Consider the following 26,034-nt stretch of genomic DNA (forward strand, 5'->3'; position numbering starts at 1 on the left):
TCAAGTTCATAAATGGAATTTGAATTTATATCATCTCACTTTCAAACTATTTCTAAGAGGTGACCAAAGGATATCATTCGCATGTTCTGTAACAGGTTTCGGTTTGTTGCAAATGACAGAAAACTTTGATGGAACTGTCTCACAGAAGCAGTGGTTCTCACGTGGGCTAATTTGGTCTCCAAGGACATTTGACAATGTCTTGGAATTTTTTGAATTGTCATATTGAAGGTGTGCTATGACATTAGTGGGTGGAGGCCAGGGACGCTGCTCAACATCCCTCCATGCCCAGGACAGTCCACACCACAAAAAATTATCTAGTCCAAATGTCAATAGAGCTGAGGTTGAGAGTTCCTGAGATAAATGACAGTGGCAGCGTATCCTTCAATGGGAAAAAGAGATTCATACCTTGTAGTGCTTCTGAAGGGAGAAATGTTCCTATTTCTCAGAAGCCCCAGTATGGAGGTGCCCAGCCCCATGGTCTCAGTTAGTTGCACTCTCTGCAGTCATGCCTGGAAATGGGACAGGTTCATGCAGTGAAATCAGCTGGGGCTGCACTACAACTTGGCAAGGGGTGGGGAGTGGTCCTCAGAAGACTCACTGTTTCACCAAAAGGAAAAGTGTTATGTGTGGAAAGTAGCCAAAGGCATTGAAAAGAAAAGGAGAGAGAGAAAAAGGGGGAGGGAGAGAGAGACCACTCTATTGAACTTAAGAGCAGGGCTTGGATGGAGTCATTCAATGTAGTGTTATTGAGGTGTTTTCTTTCAATGAAAGAGATCAATGACATACTGTCAAGGGGAGTGAAAACATGCTTCTTCACTGGTGTGAGATTGCTCCAGCACAAGAATATGGGCCCTCTGATAAGCAGTCTGATATGCAAGATCTGGGGCCTAAAGCAATCCTGGGCCCATATAGCAGCTCTGATCAGAACTAGGACAGATTCCAGAGGCAGTATGACTTAAAGAATCCTTCTGTAGAACCCAAGTTCCATATTTGTGTGTGTTTGCACATGCATGTGCACTCATATGAGTGTTAGGGGTGGTGTTGGTGGGAAATGCTTTTGTTTCACTGAAAACCCCCAATCTGTAGAAGAGAGGTTCACAATCTGTTCCTTCTTTCCTTTTCTAACCTCCCCACCTCCATTAAGAATTATAGCATCCAGTGAGAAATAATAGCAATAACTAACATTGTTGAGTGCTTACTATATGTCTGGTATGATGCACCTTAAATGCAAATAGTCAAAGGACCCCTGTAAAAAGCATACTATTTTTATTGTCTTAGAAGTTGAGACAGTGGAGGCCTAGGGAGATTAGGAAACTTGTCCAAGACATTGAGAATCCCTGCTCTAAATCTGATGGGAGTATTGTTGGTCACAAGTAGATCCCTGCTTTCATGGGCTGTCTTTGGATTTGTCCTGCTTCAGTTAGAGAAATGTAAATGAAAGTGATGAGTGCCGCTTTGGGCAGAAGCTTTAGCAGCCAGCACACAGTTCCCTGTGCTTCTCTTTACTCTGTGCTAATGATAAGTGATACAGCTCCAAGCAAAGCAGCTCCATCAGTCTGAGTCCTTAAGAGCCTGGAAAGCATAGCTGGAGAGGACCTGAAATGGTCATGCCCTGTGAACAAGTGAAGTATCTCTGATGGAGGGAGTCCCTGAGATCCTAGGGTTGTTTCATATCCTGTAAGAATGTGATTTATTTTGACCAATTCATAGGCCCTTGCAACTTTTATTCTAACAAGATTTAAATCTCTGGAATACAAGGCTGAGAGGGATGCATGTCAAACAGTCTATTTTGGTAATTATTCCACTGTACTATGATTACTCATTATGCAGCTAAGATGTGCTGGGGGATTTACAAGGTAAAGCTGTGGTAGACTAGGGTCCCATACTGCTCTACTTCACAGGGATAAGATAAAAAGAGGGGGTGAGTAGTGAGTGTTGGATGGTACAATGTGGGGTATTTAGAGGTGGGTGACTCTGATATCATGTAGACCTTCGTCCTATTATAATAGTATACATTTTACTATTGTTATTATTACATTTATAAATGAAGTATGATTTCTAGGATCCTTCATATGAAATAAAGTTAGGTCGAGATGTTCTCACTGGACAATTCTTCCCAGTATTTAAAAAAGATTTTATTTATTTATTTTTAGAGAGAGGAAGGGAGGGAGGAAGAGAGGGAGAAAAACATCAATGTGTGGCTGCCTCTTGCACTCCCCCATCATTGGAGACTTGGCCTGCAACCCATGCATGTACCCTGACTGGGAATTGAAGAAGTGACTCCTTCGTTCTCAGGCTGGCACTCAATCCATTGAGCCACACCAGCCACAGCCAAATATTTAAGAATGAAACAATAATAATGTTACACAAACTTTTCCAGAACATAGAAAAAATGAAACACTTTCTCTTTTCTTCATCAGAAATATAAGCATCAGATACTTAATTTGATTAAAATGCTGCATTATGATGAGTTTAAATATATTTGATCTAGCTACCCTCATTTTATTTCAGGAAAAAGTCATTTACAAACTGTAAAAAATGCATCCACTTAGTCCATTAAATATTGAGCATCAAATGAATGCTATATTTAGAGTGAAATATAATCTGTGCCTTTAAGATATTTGATACATTTATACATTAATTTTATTATTGAATTCTTCCACTGCCCAGAACAGAGCTTGTCATGAATTAACACTCTCTCTTTTTTTATGAAGCTAATCTACCTTAAATATCAAAACCTCAAAAATTTTATCCAGGTCATTGTCTTCAACCTTAAGAAATAACCAAATAGAATTATTTTAAAGGAAAAAATTTATCACAGAATTCCACAGTTCAAATGAATGACCTTTGTTGTAATACAGTCACAGGTATGCATAAACTCCCTTTACTTACAAATTTGATAAGTATATTATAGAATTGTATAAGTATAAATTTATATTTTTAATGATTTATATATTAATTCTTTCAGTGTGATATGGTATTGACAATTAAGACTTGTTTATTTTTCTTTTTTTAAAATTTGGTATGTGCATCTTTTGAAAAATGAGTCTATACTTCCATCATTTCTCTATTTAAACTACCAGAAAATTGTGTGAAAGTTTCCTATGTTGTCTGGATCAATGGACTGTTCAGTTCAGGAATGGACAAATTATAGCCCATGAGCCAAACATAGCCTGCAATCTGATTTTATAAATAAAATTTTATTGAAATCTGGCACACCTATTTATTTATATATTGTCTATGGCTGCTTTCATACTATGTTGACCGAGTTGAGTATATGCAACATAATCTGAAAGCCCTGCAAAGCCTAAAATTGTTACTCCCTGGTCCTTGACAGAAACAATTTGCCTGTCCCCCTATTTCTATGATCAATTTGTTCCTTTATTAGTTCACTGACATTAAGGTAATACTTTTGGGCAATAATGCCCTCATAAAGCCCAATGCAGAAGTTATGGGAGGCCCTTGATGATTTGTAATACATTTACAGAGAATGATTGTTGTTTCTGGAGTAATTAGACCATTTCACACAACCAGATACTAGTTGTTTAGCACTGACATAATATTAGAGGGGACAATTTATTGACTAAGTCAAGGTAATTTATAATTTATCTAATTTTAACATTATAAGCCAAACCTGGCCTGCAAAAATTAATGTTATATAAAGTTGAGTTTTTTTTGACAGATAACTTTTTTATTTACAGACCATTTATTTACAGACCTCTATTGTTTGGAAATTTAAGTTTAATTCACAGGAAGAAACAATATTTCTCTCATGTCTGAGTATACTAGAAGCATCATTCTTACTTCCATTTCCTGTCCAAGGTAACTATCACATTTATTTATTTATTTATTTATTTATTTATTTATTTATTTATTTATATTTATATAAAATCCTAATTTTATTTTTTAATATTTTACATTATATTTTATTTATTATGCTATGACAGTTGTCCTGATTTTACCACTTTGCCCCAGTATCCATTTTCCCTCAGGCAATCCCCACACCATTGTTCATGTCCATGGGTCATGAGAATAAGTTCTTCGGCTACTCTATTTCCTATATTATACTTTATAGCCCCATGGCTATTCTGTAACTACAATCACCTATTCACTCATTCTCCCATGCCTCCCACCAATCTGGCAACCATCAAAACACTCTTTGTATCCAAGATTCTGTCTCAGTTCTTCTTATTTGCTTAGTTTCTTTTTTTAGATTAAATTGCTGATAGATTTGTACTTTTTGCCATTTTATTATTCAGAGTTTTGATCTACTTTTTTTTTTTTTACAAAAGTCCCTTTAACATTTAATATAATAATGATTTGGTGATGATGAACTTTTTTAGTTTTTTCTTGTCTGGGAAGCTCTTTTTTTAAGATTAATTAATTATTTCTTTATTTCTAGAGAAAGGGGAAGAGAAGGAGAAAGAGAGGGAGAATATCAATATGTGGTTGCCTCTTGTGTGCTCCCATCCAGGGACCTGGCCCACTATCTAGACATGTGACCTTGACTGGGAATTGAACCAGCAGGCTTTTGGTTCACAGGCTGTTGCTCAATCCATTAAGCCACACCAGCCAGGGCTTGTCTGGAAAGCTCTTTTTCTGCCCTTCAATTATAAATGATAGCCTTGTGACTTCTGGCCAAGATGTAGACACAGGTAGATATTGTGCCTCCTTGCACAACCAAAAGAAGGACAACAACAAATCTAAAAGCAAAAAACAACCCAATCTGCCAGGAGATTGAACTGTATAGAAATCTGACAACTAAGGAGTTAACATGAAACATTCATTCAGACTGGTAAGGAGGGGTGGAGATAGACAGCCAGGGCAGAGAGAACACATAGCAAGGCAGCAGCTGGATCACCAGACAGGCAAAGTGGAGGCTGGAGAACTGGGGCAGGCAAGGTGGTGGCTCGCAGTCTGGGCAGTTCCACATTTTCCTGCAGATAAACCAGGAGGGACAACTGGGGAGTGAGACACGATGCAACCCAGAGTTCTGGCATGGGAAAAGAGAGCCTCAAAACTGCTGGCTGTTAAAATCTGTGGGGGTTGCTCTGGCAGAAGAAACTCCCAGGCTCAAAGGGAAGTTTGTTGGTGAGACCCACAGAGTTCTAGAATGTATATAAACCTATCCACCTGGGAACCAGCACCACAAGGGCCCAGTTTACTTGTTTGGCAGCAGGGGAAGTGATAGAAAGAGAACAAGAAAAGGAATTACCTACAAAGGAGTTCCCATAAGACTATCAGGTGATTTCTCAAAAGAAATCTTGCAAGTAAGAAGGGACTGGAAAGAAGTATTAAAAGTCATGAAAGGCAAGGATGTCCATGCAAGATTACTCTATCTAGCAAAAGTATTATTTAGAATGAAAAGGCAGATAAAGTGCTTCTCAGATAAGATCAAGTTAAAGGAGTTCATCTTCACCAAGCCCTTATTATATAAAATGGTAAAGGGACTTATCTAAGAAAAAGATTAAAAATATGAATAGTAAAGTGACAACAAACTCACAACTATCAACAACTGAACCTAAAAAAAACAAAAACAAAAATAAACTAAGCAAACAATGAGAACAGGAACAGATCACAGAAATGGAGATCACATAGATAGTTATCAGTGGGAACAGAGAGCAGGGAGAATGCGGGAAAAGGTATAGGAAATAAAAAGCATAAATTGTAGGTATGAAATAGATGAGGAGAGGTTAAGAATAGTATAGTAAATGAGATGCTAAAGAACTTACATGTATGACTCAAGGAGATGAACTAAGTAGGGAGAATGGTGGTGGGAGGGGTGGTGCAGGGCAGAGGGGAATAAAGGGTGAGAAAAATGGGACTACTGTAATAGTATAATCAATAAAATGTGCTTTAAATAAATACATAAATAAATAATAGCTTTGCTGAGTAGAGCAATCTTGGCTGTAAGTCCCTACTTTTCATGATTTTGAATATTTCTTGCCAATCCCAGTGTGCAAAGTTTCTTTTGAGAAATCAGCTAGAAAGTCTTACAAGAACTCTGCTGTAGGTAACTAACTCCTTTTTTCTTGCTGCTTTTAAGATTCTCTTTCTATCTTTAACTTTTGGCATTTTAATTATGATGTGTCTTGGATTGGGCCTCTTTGCATCTATCTTATTTGGGACTCTGTGTTTCCTGGAATTTCATGTTTATTTCTCTCACCAAATTAGGGAAGTTTTCTTTATTTTTTTCAGTTAGATTTCTAATTGCTTGCTCTTTCTCTTCTCCTTCTGGCACCCCCATGATGCAAATGTTGGAAATCCCAAAATTGTCCCAGGAGTTTCTTACACAATCCTCTTTTTTTTTTAAAGTCTATTTTTTTCTTCTTGTTCTGATTTGCTTCCTTATATTACATATCATTGATTTTATTCTTGGCTGTATTCATTCTTCTGTCATTTCCTTGTAAATTGTTCTTTACTTCAATTACTGTATCTTATTTCTGACTGAGTCTTTTTTATGTTGTTTAGGATGCTGTTTAAGCATCCTTCTAACCAATATGTGTGTGTATGTGTGTGTGTGTTATAACCAGTATTTTGAGCGCTGCCTCTGATAGATTGCTTATCTTCATTTTGTTTAGTTCTCTTTCTGGAGTTTTGATCTGTTCTTTCATTTGGGCCATGTTTGTTTGTTTGTTTGAAATTTTGTGTCCTCATTTTGGCAGCCTCCCTGTGTTTGTTTCTTTATATTAGGTAGAACTGCTATGACTTTTTGTCTTAGTAGTGTGTGGGATAATGTAATAAGTGTCCTATAGGGTCCAGTGGCACAGCCTCCCCTATCATCCAAGCTGGGTACATGAGGTATGCCTTTCATATGTGCTGAGTGCACCCTCCTCTTGGTTGCAGTTGGCCGATCAATGAAAGGTATTCATTCAGGCCAGTCAGCTGCAAAGGTTGGCTGTGGCCACACCAACCTCTGCCCTCTTTGGAGGATCAGCTCTGCAGGGGCAGGGTTCTGGCATTCCAACGTGGTATGAAGCTGTCCACTGAGTGCGCAGGCCCTGGGGTTTCCTGGGTGGTGCAGACCAAGGTCAGCCCCATCCTGTGTTTTGTCCGGGACCACCCTGCCTGATCTAAAAAGCAAATTGAGATGGCTGCTATTTGTGCTGAGCTTGGAGATTTGCAGGTGAAGCCAAGTTGTGAATCTAGGCTGGTTACTGCTAGTGCTGGGCCTGGGGATCACTGAAGCCATCTGTTGTTTGTTTGAGAGGATATAAAAAGTTGTGAAGCATGAGCCAAGACCAGCCATTCATATTGAAAAGAAGCTGGGTGTGCCTATAAGTTGGAAGGGTGGAGTCTCTGGGGATCTCCAATGCAGGTCAAACAATGTTAGCCAAGTTGATGTAGTCTTAGATATGGCATCAGCTTGCAGGCTCTGTGGATGGAAGGTTTAATAAAGGTACAAAGGCCTCTGCTTACCTTGATGCAAGACACTTCAGTTTCTCTCTGTGTACCACTGGTGTTTTTCAGGCTGCTACACTGGTGCTAGAGCTCAAAGGGAGTGAGTCTGAGTAGGTGAGTCTATGTGTGGTTTCTTTAAGCGGATTTGCACAAGGCTCCAGAAGTTTCTTTCACTGGCTCAATCCCTGCTGGTTTTTGCAGACAGAAGTTGTGGGGACTTATTTTCCTGGCACTGAATCTTGAGCTTTGGTGCCTGATGTGGGGCTGGTACCTCTCACTCCCAAGATATTCCTCCCAAATTTTTATCTACTATATGTGGAAAAAAGCCTGGTTCCTGTCTGTTCCCCTCCTACCGATTGGATGGATGTGGGTTCTTTAATTCCTTAGTTGTCAGAGTTCCATTCAACTTTATATCTTATTGTTCTGAGTGATGGTTGTTCTATATTTTAGTTGTAATTTTGATGTGGTTGTGTGAAGAGGTGGGCCATGTCTGCCTATGCTGCCATGTTGACCAGAAGTCCTAAAAGTGTTTTTATTTTGTCTGAGAAAAATGAACACTAATAAAATGTTATTGGAAATCTGCTAGGGATCTAAAATGAAACAGAAATAGTACTTGACTCAAAGACTTGTACAGCTAGAATTTGGGGGTCCACTTTATCTCAAGATTTTAAAGATTTATGTCAAGGTATATCTAATTCTCTATGTGTCAATGCTGTAGGAAATCTTAACTTTTTTGCCAATGCAACAGCCAGGTTGCCTTATTCTCCACACTCCTACGTTTCTATTGAAGACTGCTGCAGTGGAGAGAAATTGTTAAAATAGGTATGATAGGAGGCATATTAAATACAGGCTCTGAAACTAGAGAGAGTGTGCATCTATCTTTCCATTCAACTAATATGTGCTGAGTTTTCTATGTGCCTGGTATTCTTCTAGGTGTTTGGGAGACAGTCATGAATGGGAAACACCTGCTTCCTACCCTCAGGTAATTTCCAGTCTAGCAGGGCAGATAGCTTTATGCTAATTTAGGGAAACATACCAAATATCATGAGATCCTGCAGTAGGAGAAACCTAGGTTAAATAAAGGGGCAGAAAAAGCATCTGGGATAAAATCACATTTGAAATGAGGTCTTGAGTATATGTAGGATTAGATAAACCAAGAGGATAGGAGAAAAATTCTAAGCAAAATATGAGGCCTGCGACCAGTTATTGGAAACTTTTGAGGAATAAAAAAATAAAGATGTCTATGTATATGTTGTTGTATATCATCACTGAGATATTTGCAAACTCTGCCTTTCAGGTTTTTCTTTTTTGGCCTGTGGTCAACATTAAAGTATCTAAATGTTGTCTCTGTGGTATTGCTCATTGCTCATTGAGGTATATTGACATTCAGCTCTTACGCCATGTTGTTTTTTCTTTTTTAGGCAGCACAGAACACAGAAAGAAGTTGCCCTTTGCCATCCACATTGTTTCCACATAATCTCAAAAGCAATAAAGCAAACAGACCAGTCTGTATTTGGCAAACTGTCTTGTGCTCTGAGCTTGTAATATATTGGCTAATTTCTCCTTCCCCCAAAGAAGAAAACTTTGCTCTCATTTTTTTCTATGAGTAAGAAAAATGCATACACAAGTTTCATAGGAGTTTAAAAATGCTTAATTTCAAGAATCCACCTTAATAATACTTTCTCCCTTTTCCTCATTCAGGTCAATTTGATACAGATGTCCTCAAATGAGAGCGAAAAGGGTATCTTATTCTGTAAATATTTATTTTTAGAGAAAACACATTAAGAGTGAGATCTGTTTGGGCAGACACTATTTAACACCTGTTCACAGCTTTGCTAACGACAAATCACATACAATCTCTTTTCTGGCACTAGTACAAGAAGGTGGGTATATGCTAGGTGGCTAGGGATGGATACTTGCAAGTGGGTTCATTTAGAAGCATTTCTTTAAATGAATTCTGTAATAGAGGTCCCCTCCCACCTTGATAAAACTGTCCTGAGCCCATTTGCTCTCCATTGCTTGTGCACTCATCCTTGACAGGTGCATTGGCAGCTGGGTGCAGAGAGTATGTTTTCAGTTCCCAACCTAGTTTTCTGCAAACCTGCAGAGGCCCATCAATCCAGGCATTTTATACATTTGGGCCTTAGTTTCACATCCAAAAATGAGGTGTTTGCACCAGATGATCACTAAAGTCCCTTCTTGCTGTAACATTCCATGAATGAATCTACTAAACCTCTTTCAAATCCCTAGAAGGTGGAAATGGAGATTGGGAATTTATTTAGTGCAGCATTTTGTGAAAAAATCAACGTAATTGCAAAATCTCTCGAATGCTTGCTACTATCATTTATGCCAGTCAGCTGTTTGGTAAAAATAATTAGATTTGTTTTCATTTCAAAGAAAATAAGAATTAAGGGAAAATAAGGACTAAGGGAATAGGGTCATGAATTTAGGAGCTGTGTCTAACAGATTATGTACAATACTTCTCCCCAAAAGATCTTATCTGAAAAACCACTGTTCAGATCACCTGGGGCTTCTTTCCATGAATATCTTGTTATTCTCATTAAGCACAAAAGCATGCAACGATTATGTAAAAGTTTGCATGTGGGGAAACTTCAACACATTTTACCAGGGGATAGGTATACACACCAGGTTTAAACCTGCAAACCCAGCTGGCCAACATGCCACAGGCAAGAATGTATTAGTGAGGTGGTGATGACAGTGCTAAAGCCATTAATTCATTTATCTTCAGTTACACACAGGCAATTGTTCTGAGTTTCTGGTGGTTAGAGTGTAGCACATTCAGGCACTGTTGCCCAACAAATGTTTTCTTAGCCTAATCCCTGTTTTCTGTTTTAAATATTTCTCTTCTCTCCATCTTATCTTCTTTCCTCAACATTTTCCTTATTTGTTTCAAGGCAATAAACATGGACAAATTAGAAAAAAGTAGTTAAAGAAAATATATACTATTTTAATATTTGACAGTCACTGACATAGCCAGCATAACAGAAAATGCAGAAAAAACCAGTTGGTAACTTTCAGTTAATCTGTATTTTTTATTAGTCTCCCCAAATGTGTGCCCATAGGATATGTAGGTATCTTCTCCTTGTGTTATGTAGTAAGTGTGTAGCTTTGACCTTGCAGTGACCATAGATGATGGCATAGAAATGAGTTACCAGATTTTTTGGTGGGGGTAGAAATCTTTCCTGTTTGTGCCAGGAACATCTGTCCTTTGTTATATACACACATTGCACATACACATATACATCACACACACTCAACACATACCATCCCCAACATATCACAATATATATACACCATGTACAGGTACATACATGCAATGCATGTACACATAGCACACATCTTCACTACACTCAACACACACATAAGAGATATGTGTGCACACCACAATCCAACACCCTCCCACATATACACTTGTGGGCATACATACCTCATACATGTACATGAAATTGTGTGAGCACACACACAGCTGGATGAGGAAATTCAGGAATCTCCAGAGAGACACATTCAGGAGGTGACAGTAAACATGAATGCCCATGGATTTAATGAGTGGGGGGCTCTTTTCAAATAAAGAGTTTTCCAAAACTGTCTCTTCCATATTTTAAAGCTTGATACCTTTTATGGTGAAAAGAAGGCATATTTACCAGAAGTCTTTTACTTAACTATTTCCTTGTTTTAAATTTCTCATGATTTTAAAACCAAGCAAAATACGCCCCCCCTCAAATCCATACACATTCTCACTGATGGCTGATCCTATGTGGTGGAACTCAAGCTTCAGTTTCAAGGTTTGTAGCAATCAAGGAAGGACATTTTCTTTCCTATCCAGTTGAGAAGGCCTTTCTGTTCAGCACCAACTCATCTTCTGGCCACACCAGTAAAGAATGGAGAAGCCCAGGAAAGAAAAACAACATTCTCAACAACAAGCCAATAAGCAGACCACTGAAATGGCCTCCAGACACTCCTCCTCACCACCTACCCTCCCTGAGTGGACCAGGCAGGGTTTTTAAAGAATTACCATTGAGTTGTGCAGTTGAAACCTACATGGTTTTTGTGAACCAGTGTTCACCCCAATAAATTCAATTAAAAAATAACTGTGGTGACGGTAGTTCCTGAATATAAGTCACCCTTGTGTCTCTGACTCATTCTGCCCATCTGCTTTAGCATATTTCCATTGGGTATGGTCCAGCTGCCAAGTTACTTGAAAATATTTAGAAAAAAGCCAGATTCTTCAACCCTGGCTTACCTGTGGACTACAGAGAAGGCAGTAATTGCAAACAGCTGCCCACCCACCATGTAATAGTGAAAGAGGTCATTGAAAAAAATGTTAAAAATAGCCAGTCCTAAAAGCACAAGTTCTTTGTTGACTCAAAAATGTTTGCCACCAAGAAAAGTATTCTGAACATAAAGCCAACTAGCATTTCAAAGCAGTTACACTCAGATCTGGTCCACTGTACCCTCTGTAATTAATGATGATAATAATAACAAATAACAATAGCTTATATTTATTGAGTATTTACCATGTGTGGTACTACTGCTCTAATCATCATACATGTACTAACTTAGTGCATCCTCATATCTTTATGAAGCAAGTACTCTCCAGTATTACAAAGGGGAAAGCAGACACATGCATCATGATCTTTCTCAGAGATGTTAGGTCTTTGCCTATCTGAGGGAGGCCTTGTTCTTTTTGTGTAGCAAGTCATTTATGAGACTAGAATTCTTCTATAAATAGTTCTTCTTTTAGCACAATACCCTCTAGGACCACCAATGCTGTCACAAAACGTAAGATTTTCTTCTTTTTATGGCTGAGTAGTATTCTGTTGTGCAAATGTACCTACCACAGCTTTTTTTTTATCCCCTCATCTACTGGTGGGAACTTCTGTTGATTCCAAATTGTAGCTATTGTAAACAAAGCTACAATGAACATAATGATGCATATATTCTTTTAAAAAACTTTTTAATTGAATTTATTGGGGGTGACATTAGTTAATAAAATTACATAGGTTTCAAGTATATAATTCAATAATACATCATCTGTATACTGTATTGTGTGTTCACCACTCCAAGTCAAGTCTTCCACCACCATTTATTCCCCTTTACCCTCTTCCGCCTCATCCCCCACTCACCTTTCCCTCTTGTAATCACCATACCATTGTTTGTGTCTATGAGGGTTTTTATTTCTTAATCCCTTCACCTTTTCACCCTATGTTCTTTTGAATCAGTGTTCCAGGTTTCTTTGGATAAGTCCCCCAAAGTGAAGGGGGACTGTCATAAGGAAGTTACATTTTAATTTTTTGAGGAAACTCCATACTGCTTACCACAGTGACTGTACCAGTGTGCATTCCCACCAATAGTGCATGAGGGTTACCCTTTCCCCACATCCTTGCCAGCACTTGTCTGTTAATTCATTGATGATAGCCATTCTGATAGGTGTGAGGTGATGTATCAGTGTGTTTTAATTTGCATTTCTCTGATGATCGGTGACGTTGAGCATCTTTTCATATATCTGTTGGCCAGTCATAGAAAAAAATACCATGTGATTTCACTTATATGTAGAATATAATCAACAAAATAAACAAAGGAAGTAGAAACAGACTCATAGATACAGAGAAAAGACTGACAGCTGTCAGAGGGGAGGGAGATATGAGACTGGGGGACTGAGTGAAATAGGTGAAGGGATTAAGCAAAAAACAAAAGAACTCGTAGACACAGACAACAGTATGGTGATTACCAGAGGAAAAGGGGAATGGAGGAAAGCAGAAGAAGATAAATGGGAGATAAATGGTGATGGTAGGAGACTAAACTTTGGATGGTGAACGCACAGTACAATATACAGATGACGTATTACATAATTGTGTACTTGAAGCCTATATAATTTCATTAACCAATTTAACTTCAATAAATTCAATAAAGAATAAAATTAAAAACTTCCAAAAAAGAGAGAATTCTTCTCAACTAGTCTTGTGTTATGCGCTGAAAATATAAAGACAGTAAGGAAAGAGAAAAAGAAGAGGGAGAGATGGAGAAAGGAAAAGAAAGAAGGGAGGTAAAAATGGAGGGAGAGAGAAGGGCAGGAGAAAGGGAAGAAGAAAGTAAAGGTCTTACAGTAAATTCCAGGTTTAACTACTAAGTAGACTTCTCAGAGCCTCTACTATTTCTCAGAGGTCAGCATATGTGGTGTTGCCCAAACTTGACCTCAGATCCATTATTTCCAGAGCTGCTCTTATTAATCCTATATTAAAGTTGTTCCCATAAGGAAGACCTTTTTGGGGTACCCTTGAGGCAACTAATTCCTTAAATATTTTCCTTCACAACAGTAGGGATATGAAAGTTATAGAAGATTGTCTATTTCTTCTTGCAATGTTTATTGAGCACCTGCCATAGGCTGGGAGGTTTGGGGAAGATACATTTTAATAAAGTTATTAGGTGTGTGGAAGTGTGAAGAGTGGGCAAAGTTATGACAAAGAGATATAAGGGCATTCCTGAACCTTAGTGCATTTTTATAAACATGTGTCAGCAATTTAATAAGCTATAAATCTTTCTCAACCCCTAAAGGGTTGATATCACCTAGACACAGGAATTCATATAAAACATTTTATATGATCCATGCTAAAAGTATCATGCCTGTTATAATACATTAATGATGATGATAATGATAACTAAAAATTATTAAAATATAATTTCATTTCCCAGCCACTCTCAGAGGTAGGACAGGTAGTGAACTCATTTGACAAGTGACCTATCACAAAGTTATTTACAATGAGAACCACTTAATACAGAACCTGTAATATGTTAAAGAAGCATTGGGAAATCATCTCATACAATTTGTGTGTGTGGATAGGATACTTATAGTTTGTCTTACTAAATTTTCTCAATGCCAAACATTGTCTTTTGATGTTGATGTACACATAGATAAGGCCTAGTGGATACAAGGTATCCAGAACCATCTTATTCCTTTCTGTTGACCAACATCATTGTACTCACATTAATTAGACTGGGTTATTTGAGATAACTGCATTTTATCTCAGTGTAATTTCTTCCATCCTTAGCACATTCATTGAGGATGGAATTTAGGTATCAATGCAGGAAGATGTCATGGAGACTCAATTACATGCCCCACAGTGCTCATTGTAACAAAGCAAAAAGCTGCTTCATGCACCTAGGTTATAATTAAGTTAGTATGAGCTGTAGGGGGAAATGGGTTGATGAAAGCTTATTTATAGGTTATAGATATAAAGAAGGTATATCCATGGAGAAAAGAAGGTATATATCCACCCTGCTGCTCCCTGACTGCCAATCAGGTAATGTATAAAATAACTTTGCATTTAAATGTTTACAACTTGTCTATTCCTCAGTCTTTTTTTGCCTAGTCTTATTACAATCAATGAAAAAATGAATTATTGTTACCGATTGTTCAAATTATGCAAACATGTAATCACTCTACTGAAATCCAATATAGAAATAGAGAGGGGACAATCATAGTCAGAGGACCCCTTGTCCCAACCTCCTAGATGTGTAGATTTGAGGTAGTCACTTAGCCCTCAAATTTTCATTTTCTTGTCTACAATAATCTATACATAATTAAATAAGATAAATAAATATATTTCTGATGAACATAGATGCTAAAATACTTAGCAAAATAGTGGCAAACCACATTTGGTAATACATTAATAAGATCACATTGTGATCAAGTGTGATTCATCCCAGCGCTGCAAGGGTGGTACAATATTTGTAAATCATAAACATAATACACCACATAAACAAAATGAAAGACAAAAAAACATGATAATATCAATAGACTCTGAAAAAGCATTTGATAAGGTACAGCACCCATTTATAATAAAAAACACTAAGGTCATATATGAGAAACCTACTTCCAACATAATACTCAGTGGGCAAAAACGAAAAGTTTTCCCCTAAGATTAGGAGCAAGATAAGGCTGTTAGCTTTCACCACTTCTATTTAATATAGTATTGGGAGTTATAGCCACATAGTGATCAGAAAAGAAAAAGAACTAAAAGGCATCTAAATTGAAAAGGAGGAATTAAAATTGTCATTGTTTGCAGATGACATGATAGTGTGCATAAAAACCCTATATTCTTCACCAAAAACTATTCAACTTAATAAGTGAATTTGGCAAAGTAGAAGGATACCAAGTCAATATTCAGAAATCGAAGGCATTTTTATACACTAATGATGAAATATCAGAAATAGGAACTAGGAAAAAAATCCTATTTACAATAGCAACAAGAAAAATGAAGTGCCTAAGAATAAACTTAACCAAGAAGGTAAAAGACCTGTACTCATAAAAACTATGGAACACTGAAGATTTTAAGAAAGATACCAATAAATGGAAGCATATACCATATTCATAGATTGGAAGAATCAACATCATTAAAATTTCTTTACTACCCAAAGCAATTTATAGCTTCAATGCAATCCCTATCAAAATACCAATGACATATTTCACAGATTTAGGACAAGTATTTCAAAAATCTATATGGAACTAAAAATAATCTTTAATAGCCTCAGCAATATTGAGAAAGAAGAACAAAGTAGGAGGAATCATAATACCTGATATCAAACTATACTATAAGTCCACTATAATCAAAACAGTATGATACTGGCTTAAGAGCTGGCAATGGAACAGAATAGAGAGCCCAGAAATAAATTCAGATCTCTATGGTCAACTAATATTTGACAACCTCTGACACCACCAGAGGCAGATGAAGAAAAAAAAAGTGGTAAATACTAAAAGCTACCAAGACAAAATTCATTGTGGTCTTCTCCATGATTAGTGATATTTATTTCCTGCATAGCTTTTTACATTCATTGCTTGTCCAGCAAGTTTGTGCATATTAAGTCACTAGAATTTCTACTATACATTATTCTCCCCTTTTTTGGTAATAGTCTCAATCTCTTTACACCCTTATTAATACTGGTTCATTTTCTGTTACTGAAATTGCAGGGGGGTGGAGATATTTTTGTGGATATGGGTTTGTTCCCTGGGCTTTGTGGTTTTCTTCTGGCAACACCTACACAACAGCATAGAAGATATGGTGACCAGAGTGATGCTCAATCAACCAACTGGAGAGAAGGACATACAAAAGAACAATCCAACTACAATCAAAATCCAATTACATCCAGAGAGCCAACATAAATGGTATTTAAAGAACAGCAAGTTCAAGAGATTATGAGACTGCACAAATGAATCTCACAGGTTTTCTACCATAGAAGATCAATCTGAGAAGCAGAGGCTAACAACAAGAGTCTCACAAACAATGAGAAGATGAAAAACAAACCCCAATCAAAAAGAAAGATGAAAGCCTCAGAAAGAATGCTAAGTGAAATAGAGTCAAGTCAACTATTAGATATTGAGTTCAAAGGAATGATAATAAAGAAGCTCAATAAGCTCACTGAGAATTATCAAAATAAAGGGAAAATACAAGGAATTCATTGCAAACTATATCAACATGAAAAAGGAAATAGAAACTATCAACAGGGACCAAAAGAAAATGAAGGATATAATTTCTGAATTGAAGAACACAGTAGAAAGAATCAAACGCAGGCTAGATAAAGCAGAGGATCAAATCAGCAAGCTGAAAGAAATGGTAGAAAAAAAACACCCAGAAAAAAAAAACAAGAAAAGGGAAAAAGATTCAGAAATAATGAAGAGGTGCTAAGGGAAATGCAGGACAAAATGAAATGTAATAATATCTGTATAATAGGAATACCAGAAGGAGAAGAAGAAAAGCAAGGGATAGCAAGGGCTAAAAAATGAAGAGAGAAAACTTCCCTAATTTTATGAGAGAAAAACTCACACAAATCCAGGAAGCACAGAGGGCCCCAATCATGAGGAACCCAAGGAGGTCCACTTCAAGACATCAGAATTAAAATTGCAAAATTCCAAGACAAAGAGGTAATCTTAAAGGCAACAAGGGAGAAACAGGAAGTAACATACAAGGGAACCCCAATAAGGCTACCAACTGTCTTTTCAATAGAAACATTACAAGCCAGAATGGAATGACAAAAAATGCTCCAAGTAATGAACAGCAATGGCCTGCAACCAAGACTACTCCCTACAGCAAGGTTATCCACTAAAACAGAAAGCCAAATAAGGAGTTTCCCAGACAAAGAAGGCTCCAACACTACACCTCTACCAAACCAGCACTTCAAGAGATGCTAAGGGACTGCTTTAAGAAAAGGAAGAAAAAGACTGAGAGAGAGGAGCACAGATACCAAGGAAGTAAAATGGCAATGAATGAGTATCTATCAATAATAATCTTGAACATAAATGGATTAAATGCTCCAATAAAGAAACATAGAATAGCTTAATGGATAAGAAATCATGACCCACATATATGTTGCCTACAAGAGACACCTCAGGACAAAAGACCCACACAGTCTGAAAGTGAAGGGCTGGGAACAAATTTTCTAAGCAAATGGAAAGAAAAAAAAAGCCAGAGTAGCAATACTCATATCAGAGAAAATAGACTTCAAAAAAGGGGCTATAAAAAAAGACCCAGAACACTTCATAATACTCAAGGTAACAATCCATTAACAAGACATAAACATTATAAGCATATATACACCCAACATAGGAGCACCCAAATACATAAGGAAAACCTTGGATGACTTCAAAAAAGATATAGACAGCAAAAAATTATAGTAGGGGATTTTAACACCCTACTGTCAATAATGGATACATCTTTCAAACAAAATAACAAGAATATTGTGGCATTGAAAGATGCATTAGATCAAATGGACTTAACTGATATACATAAACTTTTCATCGCAAAGAAGCAAATTACACATCCTTTTCAAATGCACATGGAACACTTTCAAAGGAAGACCATATGATAAGACACAAAGCAAGCCTCAACAAAATCAGGAAAATTGAAATTATATCAAGCATTTTCTGTGACCACTAGGGACTGAAACTAGAAATGACCCTCAAGGAAAAAGCTAAAAACACACAAAGTCATGGAGATTGAATAGATTGCTATTAAACAATGAATGGGTCAAGAATGAGATTGAGGAAGAGATCAAAAAGTTTCTGTAAACAAATAAAAATCAACTCATAATAATTTAAAACCCATGGGACATGGCAAGGCAGTCCTGAGAGGGAAGTTCATAGCAAAACAGACCTCCCTAAAAAGATAGAAACATTTCAAATAAACAACCTAACTCTATGACTTGAACTTGAGGAACAACAACAAAGACAGCCTAGAACAAGTAGAAAAAAGGAAATATCCAAGATCAGAACGGAATTAAATGACATAGGGACTAAAAGCACAAATATAAAGATTAATAAATCCAGGAGCTCATTCTTTGAAAAGATAAACAAAATTGACAAGTCTTTAAGCAGACTCATCAAGAAAAAAAGAGAGGACCCAAATACACACAATCAGAAATGAAAGAGGAGAGATTACACAGAAATACAAAGAATTGTAAGAAATTACAATGAAGAACTATATGCCAAGAAATTTAAACACCTAGGTGAAATGGACAAATTTCTAGAAAAATATAATCTTCCAAAACTCAATGAATAAAAAGCAGTATGCCTGAACAGACCAACAACAGCCTATGAAATTAAAGTAGTAATAAAAAAAACTCCCATCACACAAAAGCGCTGGACCAGATGGTTTCACAGGAGAATTTTATATCACATTTAAGGAAGAGCTAACTCCTATTCTTCAGAGACTTTTCCAAAAAGCCCAAGAAGAGGGAAGACTCCCAAACTCTTTTTATGAAGCCAGCATCATCCTCATCCAAAAACCAGATGAAGACACAACAAAGATTGAAAACTATGGCCAATATTGCTGATGAACATAGACACTAAAATCCTCAACAAAATATTGGCAAACCACATCCAGCAATACATGCAAATACATGGTGTATGGTCAAACACCATGATCAAGTGGGATTCATGGATGTTACAATATTTGCAAATCAATGAAAGTAATAAATCACATAAACAAAAGCAAAGACAAAAATCACATGATAATATCAATAGATGCAGAAAAAGCATTTGATAAGGTACAACACCTATTTATCATAACAACACTCAGCAAAGTGGGAATAGAGGGAGCATTCCTCAACATAAAGAACATATACCAGAGACCTACAGCCAACATCATACTCAATGGGCCAAAACTAAGGCTTTCCCACTATGATCAGGAATAAGACAAGAATGTCCACTTTGACTACCTCTACTCAACATAGTATTGGAGTATCACACAACAAGAAGAAATAAAAGGCTTCCAAATTGGAAAGGAGAAAGCAAACTGTCATTGTCTACCCATCACGATACTGTACATAGAAAATACTACAGACTCCACCAAAAACCTACTCAACCTAATAAGTGAATTTGCCAAAACAGTGGAATACAAAGTCAATATTCAGAAATCAAAGGCATTTTTGTACAGCAACAATGAAGCAGCAAAAGCAGGAATCAAAAAATTTCTATTTGATATAGCAACAAGAAAAATAAAGTGCCTAGGAATCAACCTAATTGTTGGGAACCGGTCTGCCTGTTTTCAGGAGTTGTAACCACCTGCCATGGATAAGGCTGAGTGAGTGACCTTCAGACTGTGAGCCACTAAGGAGAAAAAGCTTATCTCCCTGGCAGAAGCTCTGCTTCTGCTTCATTCATCTCTGGCCCCCAGTGCTTGGTTGGTTAGTCAATGATGGGTAAGACCCCTCAGAGTGGGGGCAACCTAAGCCAGACATGATCACATGGGAGGCCATCAAGAAAGGACTCAGGGGGCTGCAACAAAGAGGGAGTGATGACCCTTCACCCCCCAGTTATTCTGAAATATCTTGAGTCTCCATTTTCATCTGGGAGAAGCAATTCCTGGCTCTAATCCATTTAAGCCTAAAAACCTATAATGGGGAAAGCGGTGCAGCCCCTTGTAGGATAGAGCAGGATCAGGGTGATCGGGCATAAAAAAAGAATTCACCAAGTCCTGTGAAGCCTGCTCTGCTGAGAGTGTTTTCATTCATATGATAAGGGTCTGAGCAGGAATTGAGTATGTCTCCCAAAGTTTTTGCAACCCCCTTACCCGACAGACACTGACTCAGATTAAGCCCTAAGATTTCTTTGAAATGTTATTTATCGTTTGATCCTTGCTACCTGACATTGATTGATGAGCTTTACCTGTATTCTTGTGTATTACAACCTAATAAAAGCCATTGAAGAAGAGGTTCTTGGTCTTTCTCCTCTGAGGGATTGACCACCTCTCCTCCCCAAGCAGATCATGTCTTGGTAGTTTCACTTTCATCCATGATAGATGGGGCTACTTTGCAGGCAAAATTGCCCCCACATCTCACACTGTGAACAAATGTCCTTCTCATGGTCTATTTAGTGCTCCATTTTTGCAATTTTTTGGTAGTAATTTTACTGTTTAAAATGGCCCCCACACAGAGCACTCTCTAGTGTTCCTAAGGGCAAGAAGGCTTTGATGTACCTCAAGGAGAAAGTACAAGTGTTAAATGAACTTCATTTAGGTATGAGTTATAGTGCTGTCAGCCTAGAACTCAATGTTAATTAATCAATGATCAGCACTATTTGCTAAAGGAGATGTCTTTAAACAGAAACACACATAAAACAAGGTTATGTGTTGATCCATTGACAAAAATATTTTTACCAGAGGCGTGGAGGAACCCACCCTTGCCTTACCCCACGCACATGGGTTCAGTACTGGCTAACTAGGTGTACTGAAAATAAGAATCAACTGTATTTCCATATTAATATATACATCTGCATCTAACTAACACTAAGCAATGCTGACTACATTCTTCAGCTCAGAAAGCCAGTCTGAGACCTGGCCTGAGATTTTTGGCTGTGTATCCATATCATGAAAGTTAGGCTGCCAATGGTCCACTTCCTTTCTATTTGATCTATTGTAGACATCACCCGATTCTATTCCCTAGATTGTACTGTTCTCCATGATATTTTCCAAATTATATTATTATTATTGTAATAATTATAATTTTCTTTTAGTGTTGGCAATGGGCTTTGTGAAATTCCTGGTAAAGAAGATGGGATTCCAGAAGAAGAGCAGATTCCAGCTCCCATACACATGGGAGAGAATCCTGGCAGATTTACTAAGGAACAGCGCAATCAAGCAACAGTTCCCCAGCATTTATGAAATTAAGACACTAGAGATTGTGACTGACACTGAAGGACCAGACAGCAGCAGGTCAGTGGAGTCTTGGGGACCTGAATAAACACAAGAGCGGCAGGGGCCGGCGCCCTTTGATAGATGGCCCTGCTGCTGCCCCCGAGGTCGGGGTCCAGAGGCATTGGTCTGGGACCAGTGCTGGAGGTGTCTGCCACAGAAGCCCGGGCACCCAGCGGCCTCGGTAGGCAACCACTGCCAGGGAGGGGCGGTGGGAAGGCCACAGAGAACTCTTCAGGAGCTCAGCACCTGGCGGGGCTATGGCAGACTCTTTGGGAGCCTTGGGACTGCTGTAAAGTCCTTGGGGAGAGAGCTGGGTCACCAGCTCCCTCCTTCCTCATATAAGCAAGGCTGGGAAACACCAGGCAGAGACCTGTCTGCTTGAGTTTACAGAGAAGGTAACAAGGACAAAGGGCCGTGTTCAACTGGGGACTCTGTGGTTGCTAGCCCAGGAGAATGGAGAGGTGCATTGTCTTTCACCAGTCTGGCTGGCGATTGGGCTAGGCTGAGAGGCAGGCTTTCTGGAGAAGTTTTTTTTTTGGGAAAGTGGGCTGAGGTACTCTCCTGCAAGAGCAGCTTGGCTTGCTTCCCACCCAGCATGGCAGCGATCCAGAGGAGGGGCGGACGCATTTGAGTCCCGCCACAGGACTGGGAAGGACCCTGCCAGATCCTGCGGGACCCAGGCAGCCTGGCGGGAGCACAGGCACCTGCACCCCAGTCTGGCAGCCTGACTGGTGCGCGCCTGTACCCCAGCCCACAGAGAGGTTCTGCTGCAACCAGAAAAACCATTTTGGACAGTTTGAAACCAAGAAGGGAAGTTTTGGGGTTTTTTTGGGGGGGTTGTTTTTGTTTTTCTTTTTTTTAGTAATTTCATATATTTAAAATTTTATTATTGCTTTATCTTTCAGTACTTTGTTCCTCTCCTTTCTTTTTTCCTGTTTTAGTCCTTCCTTTCTTCCCAAACTTAATGCTTTTTCCTCCCCTCTCCTGCTTTTATTTGTTTGTTTGTTGCTTTGTTTTCTTTTACCCACAAGGGACTCAAACAACTGGGAACTGTGAAAAGACCAGAGTGGAACCCAAAGAGGGAGCATCCCAACAGTCGAGACAGAGAGACAAATTTCACTGTGCTACAGCAGAGAAGCCACAAGTTGCTGCATATTTGTATTATTATTTTTATTTTCATTATTCTCACTTTGTTTATATTTTAGTAGTATCTTTGTATTCCTCCTCTTTCTGTATAGGCTTCTTTGCCTTGGCTTGTTATATTGTATCATTTGACAGGTTTCCCCTGTTCTCTCCTCCACGTTGCATGCTAATTTTCTATAATTCACGCCACTTGTTTTCCTTTAGTGCACTACCCAAAGTTCTATACCCCTATTCAGACAGACCACACAGAGTCTGTAATATGAGTGTTGCTTTAATATTATTGTAAATAATAGCTGTTCTATACAACTGTAAATACTTCACATCTCCCAAATCTTAGCCCATTTTACAGGTTCCTGAATTCTATTACTATAGTGATTAACTCTATTTGCTCACACACTACACCTATTGACTATTCTTTACTCTTACTTTACCTCAAAATCTGACCTCCCACAACCTCACTGCTTTCTAGATCCAACTCACCAGCCTCCCCTCCCCAACAAGAGACTTATTTTTGTCCATCCTTTCTTAAAAGTGGCAAGTTGGGTTGAAGATTATGGTTAACACTATATATAGCCTAAAGATCTTCTATCTCTTTTCTACTGACTGTGACTGTAAATACCATAAAATACTCTCCAGCTGTCATAAACCATTTTGCTTCCCCCTCCAACTGTCACACACACACACACACACACACACACACACACACACACACACATGAGTAGGTGGAAGCAGATAATATCAAGATACCTGAAGGAGATTGCACCACTGAATTTCACAGGTATTTCACCACAGATGTTCACACCATAAACCCAGGAAGTCAGAACAGATCAATTTAAGAAGCTGAGGCTAACAAGAAGAGTCTCACAAACAATGAGAAGACAAAGAAACAATCCCCAAATGAAAGAAAAGGAAGAAGTCTCAGAAAGAATGTTAGATGAAATAGAAGCAAGTCAACTATCAAATATTGAATTCAAAGCACTGGTTATCAGGAAATTCAAAGGCTCACAGTGAGCTACCAGAAACTACAGGGGAGCTACAATGAACTCACCACAAACTATATCAACATCAAAAAGGAAATAGAAACTATCAGCAAAGGCCAAGAGGAAATGAAGAATACAATTTCTGAACTGAAGAACACAGTAGAAGGAATCAAAAGTAGGATCAATGAAGCAGAAGATCAGATGAGTGAGCTGGAGGACAAAATAGAAAAAAAACTCCCAGAAAGAGCAAAAAAAAGGAAAAGAGGCTCAGAAAGAATGAAGAGGGATTGAATGAAATCAAGAAAATATGATACATAATAATATCTGAAAAATAGGGATACCAAAAGGAGAAGAAGAAGAACAAGGGATAGAAAACCTATTTGAAAAAGTAATGATGGAAAACTTCCCTAATTTGATGAGAGAAAAAGTCACACAAATCCAGGAATCACAGACACTCCCAAACAAGAGAAACACAAAGAGACCCCCTTTGTCTTGGAATGGCAAAATTCCAAGACAAAGAGAGAATATTAAAGGCAGCAAGGGAGAAAAAGGAAGTAACATGCAAGGGAACCCCGATAAGTTTAGCTACTGACTTCTCAATGGAAACACTCCAAGCAAGAAGAGAATGGCAAGAAATATTCCAAGTAATGAGAACCAGAGGCCTGCAACCAAGGCTACTTTACCCAGCAAGGCTCTCAATCAAGATAGAAGGCCTAATAAAGAGCTTCCAAGACAAAAGAAGTCTAAAACAATATGCCTCCACCAACCATCTCTATAAGAAATACTAAAAGGACTGCTTTAAGTAAAGGAAGGAAGAGAGAGAGACTGAGAGGAACACAGGTACAAAAATGGCAATGAATAAGTACCTATCAATAATAACCTTAAATGTAAATGGATTAAATGTTCCAATAAAAAGACACAGAACAGCTGAGTGAATAAGAAAGCATGATCCACACATATGCTCCCTACAAGAGACCCACCTCAGGATAAAATACCATCACAGTCTAAAAGTGAAAGGCTGGAAACAAATTTTCCAAGCAAATGGACAAGAAAAAAAAGCTGGGGTAGCAGTTCTCATATCAGACAAAATAGACTTCAAAAAAAGGGCCATAAAAGAGAGATCCAGAAGGTCACTTCACAATACTCAAGTGAAGAATCCACCAAGAAGACATTAACAACATATATATGCACCCAACACGGGAGCACTCAAATATATAAATAAAATCTTAGAGGACTTCAAGAAAGATATTGACAGCAACACAATTATAGTAGGGGATTTTAACACCCCACTATCAAAAATGGACAGATCTTCCAAACAAAATATCAACAAACATATTGCAGCATTAAACAACACCCTAGATGAAATGGACTTAACTGATATATATAGAGCCCTTCATCCCAAAGAAGCTAAATACACATTCTTTTCAAATGCACATGGAACATTTTCAAAGATAGACCACATGATAGGACACAAAACAAGCCTCAAAAAATTCAAGAATATTGAAATCATACCAAGCATCTTCTCTGATCACAAGGGACTAAAATGGGAAACCAACTACAAAGGAAATACCCAAAGCACCCAAAATCATGGAGAGTGAATGATATGCTATTAAACAATGAATGGGTCAAGAATGAAATTAGGGAAGAAATCAAAACGTTTCTGGAAACAAATGAAAATGATCTCACAACAACCCAAAACTTATGGGACACAGTGAAGGCAGTCCTGAGAGGGAAGTTTATAGCTATACAGGCCTATCTAAAGAAGATAGAAACATTTCAAACAAACAACCTAACCCTATGCCTGCAAGAACTCGAGGAACAACAACAAAGACAGCCCAGAGCAGGCAGAAGGAAGGAAATAACCAAGATTAGAGCAGAATTAGATGACAGAAACTAAAAGCACAATTCTAAGGATCAATGAATCTAGGAGTTGGTTCTTTGAGAAGATAAACAAAATAGACAAGACTTTAAGTAGGCTCATCAAGAAAAGAAGAGAGAAGACACAAATAAACACAATCAGAAATGAAAGAGAAGAGATTGCAACTGATACCACGGAAATAGGAGGGATTGTGAGAAATTACTATGAAGAACTGTACGCCAAGAAATTTGAAAACCTAGGGGAAATGGACACATTTCTAGAAAAATACAATCTTCCAAAACTCAATGAAAAAGAAGCAGAAAATCTAAACACACCAATAACAGCAAGAGAAATTGAAGCAGTAATCAGACTTCCACCACGATGGAGGCATAGATGGAGACGCTTTGCTTCCTCGCACAACCAAGTTTAGAGACAACTAAATGATAGC

At 38.0% G+C, this 26,034-nt stretch overlaps 1 pseudogene; it reads left to right on the forward strand.

Moving 5' to 3' along the window:
- The window catches only part of LOC119036730 (septin-2-like), a 91,537-nt pseudogene extending 69,965 nt beyond the window's left edge, over positions 1-21,572 (forward strand).
- The last annotated feature ends 4,462 nt before the right edge of the window (positions 21,573-26,034 follow it).

The sequence above is a fragment of the Artibeus jamaicensis genome, unplaced genomic scaffold, assembly GCF_021234435.1.
Source record: "Artibeus jamaicensis isolate MK-2021 breed Jamaican fruit bat unplaced genomic scaffold, CSHL_Jam_final contig_594, whole genome shotgun sequence".
In the NCBI taxonomy this organism is placed as follows: Eukaryota; Metazoa; Chordata; class Mammalia; order Chiroptera; family Phyllostomidae; genus Artibeus; species Artibeus jamaicensis.